Below are 10,057 nucleotides of genomic sequence, written 5' to 3'. Positions count from 1 at the left end.
GTTCTTATTGTTGAGCTTTTTTATTTATTCATGAGACACACAGGGAGAGGCGGAGACATAGGCAGAAGGAGAAGCAGAATCCCTGTGGGGAGCCTGATATGGGACTCGATCCCCGAACTGGGATCACGACCTGAGCCAAAGGCAGACATTCAACCGCTGAGCCACCCAGGCGCCCCCTTATTGTTGAGCTTTAAGGGTTCTTTATATATTTTGGTTCTTTATCAGATGTCTTGAATCCACACACTAATCAGGTTTTTGTCCCTACTACACCACTAGTCAAGGTCACCAATAATTCTCACTCTTCATTTTCCCTGACCTAGCAGCAGCATTTGACACTGATAAAGTAGGCAGTCAGACATGAGCTGGAGGCAAAGGCTGTAATAGGTGATACATTAGAAGCCTGAAGATAAAATATCCTAACTTTGTGGCTTTTAACATCCTGGTCTTACTGCTCCCAAAACCCAGGGGTTGACATACCAAGAGCCACGGGTGCAGAACATGTGCTCTCCTCTTCAACTTCTGCCCCAGGGTGGCTCCCTAGGTTCGTTATATTTACATTGTGGTTTTGACCGCCAGTGGGGCAAGATGGCCATGGCAGTTCCACCAAGAATCTTGTAGAGTCAAAAACTCCCTCACCTAACCAGTAGGAGGAGTCCCTCAGATGATTGGAAACAACTTCTGTCAGAGACCATCCTAGCTATGACCCATAAACTATGCAAACATAAAAAGACACCTCTAACCCTGGTACTGTTCCCATCTCTGGGCCTACCAACTCTCCAATCTTAATAAACTTTTTTTTTAAAGATTATTTATTTATTTATTTATTCATGAGAGACACAGAGAGAGGCAGAGACACAGGCAGAGGGAGAAGCAGGCTCCATGCAGGGATTCCGACATGGGACTCCATCCCAGGTCTCCAGGATCAGGCCCTGAGCCAAAGGTGGACACTCAACCACTGAGCCACCCAGGCGTCCCCAATCTTAATAAACTTAATAAACTGCTTCGTGTTTGCTACCTTCCTTCCGGCTTTATTCGAGTGGGGATCCTCATATTAGGTCTTTCGCAGGGAATCCAAGAACCAAGACCTCCATTCATTCATACCTCCATTCTCCCACTAGTAACAACATAGCTGGTCTTCTCCTCCTCTTTGAAGGACGGTCCAGGAGGCTTCCACAGCACCTATCTCTCTTGGATGTCCTCCGCTGTCTCTGACCACACCTGCTTGGGGTCTTTTGCTGCTTTTTCCTTATCTAGGTCTCTAAAGTTGTATGTCCTGGGGCTCAATATAATCTGTTTTCCACTTATTTCTTTAATTGGTGATCTCTGTTTCATTGCTTTAAAAGCCATCAGAGGCAGTTACACAGACCCCTCCTCCCTACAACCTCTACCCCTACTCACCCTGCCCTCAGATTGTCCCAGTATCCAGCAGACCGGGTACCTTGGATCATTTCTTGCCTTTGTCTCTCTACAGGTTGCCAGTTCTGTGTCCCCTTTTGACCACAGCGCCTCTCCTCCCAGTGGCTCCCCCTACCCAGCTCTTGTTAGGACCACTTGGCCCCAGCCATGGCCTAGCCCCTGGGCACTCAATCTACTCCACATGCAGCAATGTGTCAGGTAACTCCTGGGGAGGGGGTGTGGGTGGCAGCAGTCCGACTGTAGAGGTGCGCGGGTACATCTTGCGAGGTACACGTGGGCCATGCAGCGGTATGCAGTGAAAGGTAGATCACCTAGCCAGGGCAATGAACGTGCTAGTAAAACCGTTAAAGCCGTTAGAACCGTTAGAACAATCAAAGCCATTGTCTCGAGCGGCAGAGGGGGCGGGCCTTAACCGTCATTGGTCAGATCAGGCCCTAGGGGAGGGATCACGCATGCTCAGGCAACCTCCGTCGAACTAGCCTTTGAGGCGAGATCAGAGACGCCCCAGATGGGGTGCGAGCCGGGCCTCAGAGGCGGAGGCGAGAGGAGCTTGGTCAGAGAGGGCGGGGAAGAGAGGTGTGGTGAGGGGTGTGTGTGTGGGGGGGGGGCGAACGTTGAGCGGAGGGGGGGCGGGGCTTTGGGGAACCACGCGAGGCTTTACGAGTAAGTTCGGGGTTTCCGGGGACCTCAAAGGAGTTTCTTGGGACGCTAGTTTGTCCGTTTGATCCTTGTTCTGGAGTTCCTAGCCATTCATTCTTTCCCTGTGACGAAAGACCACTTTGGGTCTTCAAGGAGACCTTACGTTCTGTGGTCAGCCTTGGAGAGCTGTTTTTGTCAGATTCGCGAGGTTCCACAGCCTCTCATCCCGTGTCCGGGACTAAGAGACACAAGGAAGAGAACTGATCCAGAAAGTCAGGGTGAACAGAAATCCGGGGAAACCGACTGGGATTTGCCTTTTTTTATTATTATGCAATATCCCTTGGAGACCTCTGGAAAGGGCGATGAAATGATTTAGTCTAGAAGCCCAGAACATGTCTCCTGGTTGAAAAGGGACTGAAGGTGAAAGGATGGCTGGCTGCAGGAGGCTGAGGAGGGCCTCCTGACGGCCCGCGGGGCCGCAAAGTCTGAGGGGACAGACTTTTTTTTCAGCGACCGAGTGGAGCAGTCAAAGGGGCAAGTGGAGGACCGCACAATGCTTCAGGATTCTCAGTATTGAAGACGGACGGGGTCAGATGGGGGTGAGGGGTGCTCAGTGAGACCCTTAGGATATTCTCTTCAGCCCACATGTTCCTCCCCTACCTTCAACTTTGCAAGAGCCCTTCCTATGGAGACAGTCGCAATCCTTGCATGCACTTAACCCTTTCTTCTGCCTTTTGTTTTAAGATTTATTTGGGGGTGGGGTGAACAGAGGGAGAGAATCCCCAGGTTTCCTGCTGAGCACGGAGGCTGCAAGCCTAGATCCCAGGACCCATGAGATCACCATCCCAGCTCAGACCAAGAATCCCACGCTCAATGACTGAGCCACCCAGGAGCCCCTAAACCTTTCCTCTACTTTATGCTTCTAATAGGACTGGAGGGCAAGAGGAGAATCCTGCCCTTGAAATGTATGTATTTCAGTTTTCATTTACCTAGTGTCCTGCCTAAGAATGACTACCTCTTCATTACTAGTATACCAGCATCTGCAAGGACAGCTTTAGGCAGATGGGATTTCTGCTCTCTGGGAATTTATTTATTTATAAGATTTTATATATATATAAGATTGATGTCTTATTTATAAGATTTATTTATTTATTCATGAGAGATAGAGAGGCAAAGACCTAGGCAGGGAGCCTAGGGAGCCCAATGCAGGACTTGCATCCCAGGACTCCAGGATCATGCCCTGAGCCAAAGGCAGACGCTCAACTGCTGAGCCACCCAGGTGTCCCTGCCCTCTGGGAATTTAAAAGCCTATAATAGCATGCTAATGGATAGGTGCACAAAGAACAGATAAACCTGAGGCTGAGTAGGTCAAGCCCCATGTGATCCTTACACATTGTCAAAGGTGCAACTATGAAATTCTTTTCAACGTTTATGAAACCTCTTAAGTTAGGTTTGGAATCCCCAATGCAGTTATTCTAAACCCCAAGCCACATACTGCATAAATTATTCTCCTCAGCATAAACGGAAATGGAAGATAGAGAATTTATCATCTAGATGTAATAATAGTCCTAATTAATGGTCTTGTAGTGACGTGTATAAGATTCTAAATCTAGACTAGAAGGAAGAATTTTCACATGTGTGGATGGAAGAAAAAACAGATTATCAAAGAAATAAGTAAAGAGTCAAGAATCCTATATTTACTTCAGTTCTCCTTTGTTAAAATATGTAATAAGTCTGTGGTGATCTAGGGGTTTGAAATGTAATAATTTAAAACAAATCCTATATCTTTTTAAATTTGTGGATAATTAGAAAGTTTTTCTCCATTGTCCTAATTTAGTTCTTATTAAAAAAAGAGATTTATTAGAGAGCACAAGTAAGGGGGAGGAACAGAGGGAAAAGGAAAAGCAGACTCCCTACTGAGCAAAGAGATGGGGGCATGGGGTCAGATCCTGGGACCCCATGATCATGACCTGAACCCAAGGCAGACGCTTAACTGACTGAGCCACCCAGGCACTCCTAGTTCTCATTTTTTAAAAAACTCATCTACAGTAAATATTTTCTGGACACCATTATGTGTCCAGAAAATTATTATGGAAAATTATTATTATTATTAAAATTATTATGCCAGGCACAATTCTAGATACTGAGGATATATAGTATGGAACAGAACACACAAAAATTCCTATCATCAAAGAGCTTAACATTACATTGTAGTAGGCTTGGGTGTGCATACTGAAATAGACAAAACAAGATAAATTAATAAAATATATAGTGTATTAGAATAGTGAATGATATGCCATGGAGAAAAAGTGAGGGAGAAATAGTAATTATTGAGGCATTACAATTTTGAATAGATAATTTGAGAGAACACCTGGAGGTGGTGGAGGTGGTTTGGCCTATTATGCTGATATCTGAGGGAAGAGTGAACCAAGTGGAGGAAACAGTATGGGAAAGGGACCTGAAGCTGGTTGTGTGCCCAGCAAGGGAGAACAACATTGAGGAGCCCTGCAAGAGGTGTGGAATGGAGTGTGAACTTTGGCTTGTATTTGAGTAGTGTAGGAGCAGTGGAGAGTTTGAACAAAGGGATAATATGATCTGATTTAAGGTTGGAAGAACTTTGCTTCAAAAAGAAGAATCTATAAAGTTGAAACAAGAGTAAAATCAGGGAGACCAGTTAGGAGGCCATTCGGTAATCCAAACTGGTGGCAGTAGAGTAGTGTCTGATTTAGCAAATAAAAATACAGGACACTGAGTTAAATTTGAATTTCAGGTAAATAATAGTTTTTTAGTACAATTGTGTCCTGTGCAGTATTTGGGAAGTTCAAATTTGACGGGGTATATATTTTATCTGGTAAACCTCTAGTAGAAAGAATGAGAAATGGACAGATCCTGGATAAGATTTGAAAGAGTTAGTGAGAAGAGAGTCAAAGAGGACTCATAGATTTTGGCTCAAGCAACTAGAAAGATGGAGTTGCCATTAACTGGAATAGGAAAACTATAGGTGGAGAATATTTGGGGGAAAGATGATGATCTTGGTTTTGGACATGTTGAGTTTGAGGTGCATATTTAGTCACCCAAGTAGAGCTGTCAGGTCAGCAGTTGAATATAGATGTGGGAAGGTCAGGAGAGGGGTCTGGGCTGGAGGTAACAAATCTGGGAAATGTCAGCTAATACAAGGTATTTATCCATTCACTTAATGACTTTTTATTGTGATAAAGTTCAAACTTATAGAAGTAGAAATCATTGGATAAATGAACTCTAATGTAGGTACTTATCACCTAGCTTCAATAAAAACCTGGGGCAGTCTAAACCCCTCTCTAGGTCCTCCAGTCTACATTGTTTTAAAGCAAAGCACAACCATTAGGTTATTTTAAATATTTATTTATTTTAGAGAGAGAGAGCACAAGCAGGAGGGGCAGAGAAAGAGGGAGAGAGAATCTCAAGCAGGCTCCATGCTGAGCATGGAGCCCAACTAGAGACTTGATTTCACAATCCATGAGATCATGACCTGAGCTGAAACCAAGAGTCGGGTGCTTAACCAACTGAGCCATGCTGGCACCCCCTTGCCTTTTGTGCTTTAAAAGAATATAGTAGGGCGGCCCTGGTGGCTCAGTGGTTTAGAGCCGCCTTTGGCCCAGGGCGTGATCCTAGAGACCTGGAATTGAGTCCCACGTCAGGCTCCCTGCATGAAGCCTGCTTCTCCTGCCTGTGTCTCTGCCTCTCTCTCTCTCTCTCTTATGAATAAATAAATAAAATTTTAAAAAATAATAAAAGAATATAGTCATTTAAACTATAGAATTAATCACTCTAAATTTGGTGATTACATTCCTCTGGTTCTATTTAAATACTTGTATTTTCTGCAAACTGGTCCTTAGATCTAGAAGCTTAACCAGCTTAAGTCTCTATTTTGGCAAGTATACTTACTTCTTTAGTAATGCTTGAATCTCAACAAGAAGTACTTACCAGGGCTGGTGTTTTTGTAGTGGAAAGATCAATTAAGAGGCTTTGGTATTTTCAGCATTACCTATTCATTATGCAGTTTCTTATCAGCCTTCCACCTCATGGTTTTAGCAGCTTAGATCCTTTATTTTCATTGGACCTCCAAAATGGTGATAATCTAATTCTACCATTCATTCTGTGTTTATTAGCTGGAATACATCTATAAAGAAGAACTTTCTCACGTTTATGTGGGTTACCTTGAGGTACATCTATTCTAGAAAGGTAAGATAAATGATTGATTCTTTTGTCTACCCTACCAGTTTTCAGAATAATAAGTTGGTTGCCTATCCTCCAAAGTGACTGATGAAGGTCTTTAAAAATATTATAAATTTAACAGAGGAAGCCCCTTTAGGCTCTTCAGTTATCTTTGGGCCTAGTAGTCTTTGATAACTTCCTTATTCTCTGGGACAACAAGATGTCCCAGACTCATCTTGTACATTTCCTGTCCCAGACCTGGTTCTTTTTAGATCAAAAACTGAGTATGCATTATTGGGTCATATGTCTTGGCCGTTTTCTATAAGACATTTATGTGAAACAAAATGTTCTATTTTTTTTTAAGATTATTTATTTATTTATTCATGAGAGACACAGAGAAGAGAGAGAGGCAGAGACACAGACAGAGGGAGAAGTAGGCTCCATGCAGGGAGCCTGATGTGGGACTCAATCCCCGGACTTCAGGATCATACCCTGAGCTGAAGGCGACGCTAAACTGCTGAGCCACCCAGGCTGCCCAAAATGTTCTATATTTTTAAATATTTTATTTATTTATTTGAGAGAGAAACAGAAATAGTGAGAATGTGAGCAAGGAGGAGAGGGAGAAGCAGGCTCCCCACTGAGCAGGGAGCTCACTGTGAGGCTTCATCCTAGGACCCTGGGATCATGACCTGAGCAGAAAACAGACTCAATTGACTGAGCCACCCAGGTGCTCCTTTTAAAAAATATTTTATTTATGAGAGAGAGAGAACAAAAGTATGCGGGGTGGGGGCAGGAAAAAGGCAGAAGGAGAAGAAGCAGACTCCCCTGCTGGGCAGGGAGCCAGAGGTGGAACTCAATCCCTGGACCCAGGTATCATGACCTGAGCTGAAGGCAGACACTTAACCATCTGAGCCACCGAGGCACCCTACAAAATGTTCTTTTTTTTTTAAGAGAGAATCTTTTTTTTCCTATATTTTATTTATTTATTCATGAGAGACACACACACACAGAGAGAAAGAGAGAGAGAGAGAGAGAGAGGCAGAAACACAGGCAGAGGTTGAAGCAGGCTCCATGCAGGGAGCCTGATGTGGGACTTGATCCTGGGACTCCAGGATCACACCCTGGGCCAAAGGCAGGCGCTAAATCGTTGAGCCACCCAGGGATCCCCCAAATGTTCTTTTTAAAAATTTCATGAAGTCAGGCAGCCTGAGTGGCTCAGTCAGTTAAGCGTCCAGCTCTTGATTTCAGCTCAAGTCATGATCTTGCAGTTGTGGGATTGAGCCCCACATTGGGCTCAGTGTGAAGTTGCTTCAGATTGTCACTCCACTCATTCTCTCAAAAAAAGTAAATCTTTTTAAAAAATTTATGTAGTCAGATTTGTTGGTGTCTTCTCTTATTATTTCTGGATTTTGAGTCAAAGTTTTCCCCATGTCCAGGCTATAGAGGAGTTTGTGAGCTTCCCCTCCAGTGCTTTTATGGTTTCATTTTTATATTATCTCTGATCCATTTGGATATTTTGTAGTGTTTGGTAAAAGGACTAGATCCGGGCAGCCCGGTGGCCCAGCGGTTTGGCACCACCTTCAGCCCAGGGCGTGATCCTGGAGACCCGGGATGAAGTCCCCCGTCATCGGGCTCCCTGCATGGAGCCTGCTTCTCCCTCTGCCTGTGCTTCTGCCCTCCCCCCTCTGTGTGTGTGTGTGTGTGTATCTGTCATGAATAAATAAATAAAATCTTTTAAAAAAAAAAAAAGGACTAGATCCAATCCTAATCTTTTTCTCATATAGCTATTCAGTTATCCCAACTCTACTTCTTCTTCTTCTTCTTTTTTTTTTTTTTAAAGATGTTATGTGCAAGAGAGAGAGTGAGAGAGAGAGCTGCAGGAAGAGATGAGGAAGAGGGACAAGTAGACTCTGTGCTGAGCGCAGAGTCCCACTCAGGGATTAATCTCAGGACCCTGAGATCATGACCTGAACCAAAACCAAGAGTTAGATGCTTAATTGACTGAACTACCCAGGCACCTCTCAACTCTACTTTTTAAAATCTCTTTCTCGAGATGCCTGAGTGGTTCAGTGGTTGAGTGTCTGCCTGCTGCTCAGGGCATGATCCTGGTCTGGGAACCAGTCCTGCATTGGGCTCCCTGCGAGGAGCCTGCTTCTCCCTCTGTCTATGTCTCTGCCTCTCTCTGTGTGTCTCTCATGAATAAATAAATAAAATCTTGAAAAAAATAAAATGTCTTTGGGGATCCCTGGGAGGCGCAGCGGTTTAGCGCCTGCCTTTGGCCCAGGGCGCAATCCTGGAGATCCAGGATCGAGTCCCACGTCGGGCTCCCGGTGCATGGAGCCTGCTTCTCCCTCTGCCTGTGTCTCTGCCTCTCTCTCTCTCTCTCTCTGTGACTATCATAAATAAATAAAAAAAAATTAAAAAAAAATAAAATGTCTTTCTCTCCTCAATATATTTGAGATGCTATCTTTTTTTTGAGATGCTATCTTTATCATATATTCATATACATTTCCATTTTCAGATAGATCTATTGTTATAAATCTATTCTACTGGCTTGTCTATCTAATCATGTACCAATATACATCTGTAAAATTGTAGAAGATTTATAATATATTTTTAATACCTAGTAGGGCTGGCTTTCCCCCCAGCCCCCATTCCCCCCCCCCTTTTTCTCTTTCCTCTTTTTCTATTTCAGGATTTTCCTGGCTGGTCTTGCTTGTTTCCCCAAATGAGCATTATAATCAGTTTTCTCCCTGTAGAAAAAAAAAAATTATGGTATTTTTTTGGGACATTTCAAAGTTATAAATTAACCTGGATAGATTTAACATCTTTGTGATGTTGATTCTTTCTATCGATGAACATGATGTATCTTTCTCATTATTTGGGAATGGTTTATAGCTTTCTTTACATAGCTTTTGGACATTTCTTGTTAAAATTTTGCCTAGGTTTATTTTCAGCTTTAATGAGATATAATTAATAAATAAAATTGTAGTATATTTAAAGTGTACATCATGATGATTTGACATTGTGAAAGGATCTCCCCCATCTGGTTAATTATTACATTCATCACCTCTTATTATCACTTATTTGTTTATGTATGTATACATGAATTTATTTATTTGGTAAAACTATTTAAGTTCTACTCTCTTAGCAAATTCCAATTATACAATACAGTGTTATCAGCTATACTCACCCCACTATTCATTATGTTTTCAGACCTTATTTATCTTATACCTAAAAGTTTATATCCTTTTACCAATGTTTCCCTATTTCCCCTACCCTCTAGCCCTTAGCAACTACTTTTCTGCTCTGTTTCTATGAGTTTGACTTTTTTTTTTTTTTTAAGTTCACATGTAAGTGAAACCATGCAGTATTTGTCTTCTCTGGCTTATTCACTTAGCATAATGCCCTTACGTTCCCTCTATAGTGTCACAAATAGCAGAATTTCTTTCTTATGGCTGAATAATATTCCTCTCTCTGCGTGTGTGTATTATCGTTATCTATTCATCCACTGTGAGACAGTTTGTTTCCATATCTTGGCTATGTGAATAATGCTGCAATGAACATGGAGTACAGAAGTCTCTTCGATATCCTATTTTCATATCCTTTGGAGATATACCCAGAAGTAGGATTGCTGGATTATATATAGTAGTTCTATTTTTAATTTCTTGAAGAAACTCCATACTTTTTTATAGTGGCTGCACCAATTTACATTACCACCAACAATGCACAAAGTTTTCCTTTCTCCTCATCTTCACCAATATTTATCTCTTATTATTTTGATGATGGCCATCCTGATAAATGTGAA

At 42.6% G+C, this 10,057-nt stretch overlaps 1 protein-coding gene across 13 annotated transcripts in view; it reads left to right on the top strand.

Annotated features, from left to right (window-relative positions):
• The first annotated feature begins 1,490 nt into the window (after positions 1 to 1,490).
• IHO1 (interactor of HORMAD1 1) overlaps positions 1,491 to 10,057 on the top strand; it is a 42,204-nt gene continuing 33,637 nt past the window's right edge. For 2 of the 13 annotated variants that reach the window (XM_025455830.3, XM_049097956.1), the window contains exons 1-3: positions 1,819 to 1,969; positions 2,985 to 3,020; positions 6,204 to 6,276. The gene's annotated coding sequence lies outside the window, so the exon portion shown is untranslated. Of the gene's footprint in view, positions 1,615 to 1,812; positions 1,993 to 2,090; positions 3,021 to 6,203; positions 6,277 to 10,057 lie in introns of those variants that run through there. The other 11 variants (XM_035703188.2, XM_049097961.1, XM_025455829.3 and 8 more) reach the window with 10 other exon arrangements.

The sequence above is a fragment of the Canis lupus genome, chromosome 20 (assembly GCF_003254725.2).
Source record: "Canis lupus dingo isolate Sandy chromosome 20, ASM325472v2, whole genome shotgun sequence".
NCBI classification, from domain to species: Eukaryota; Metazoa; Chordata; class Mammalia; order Carnivora; family Canidae; genus Canis; species Canis lupus.
This window is presented reverse-complemented; position numbering and strand designations above follow the sequence as displayed.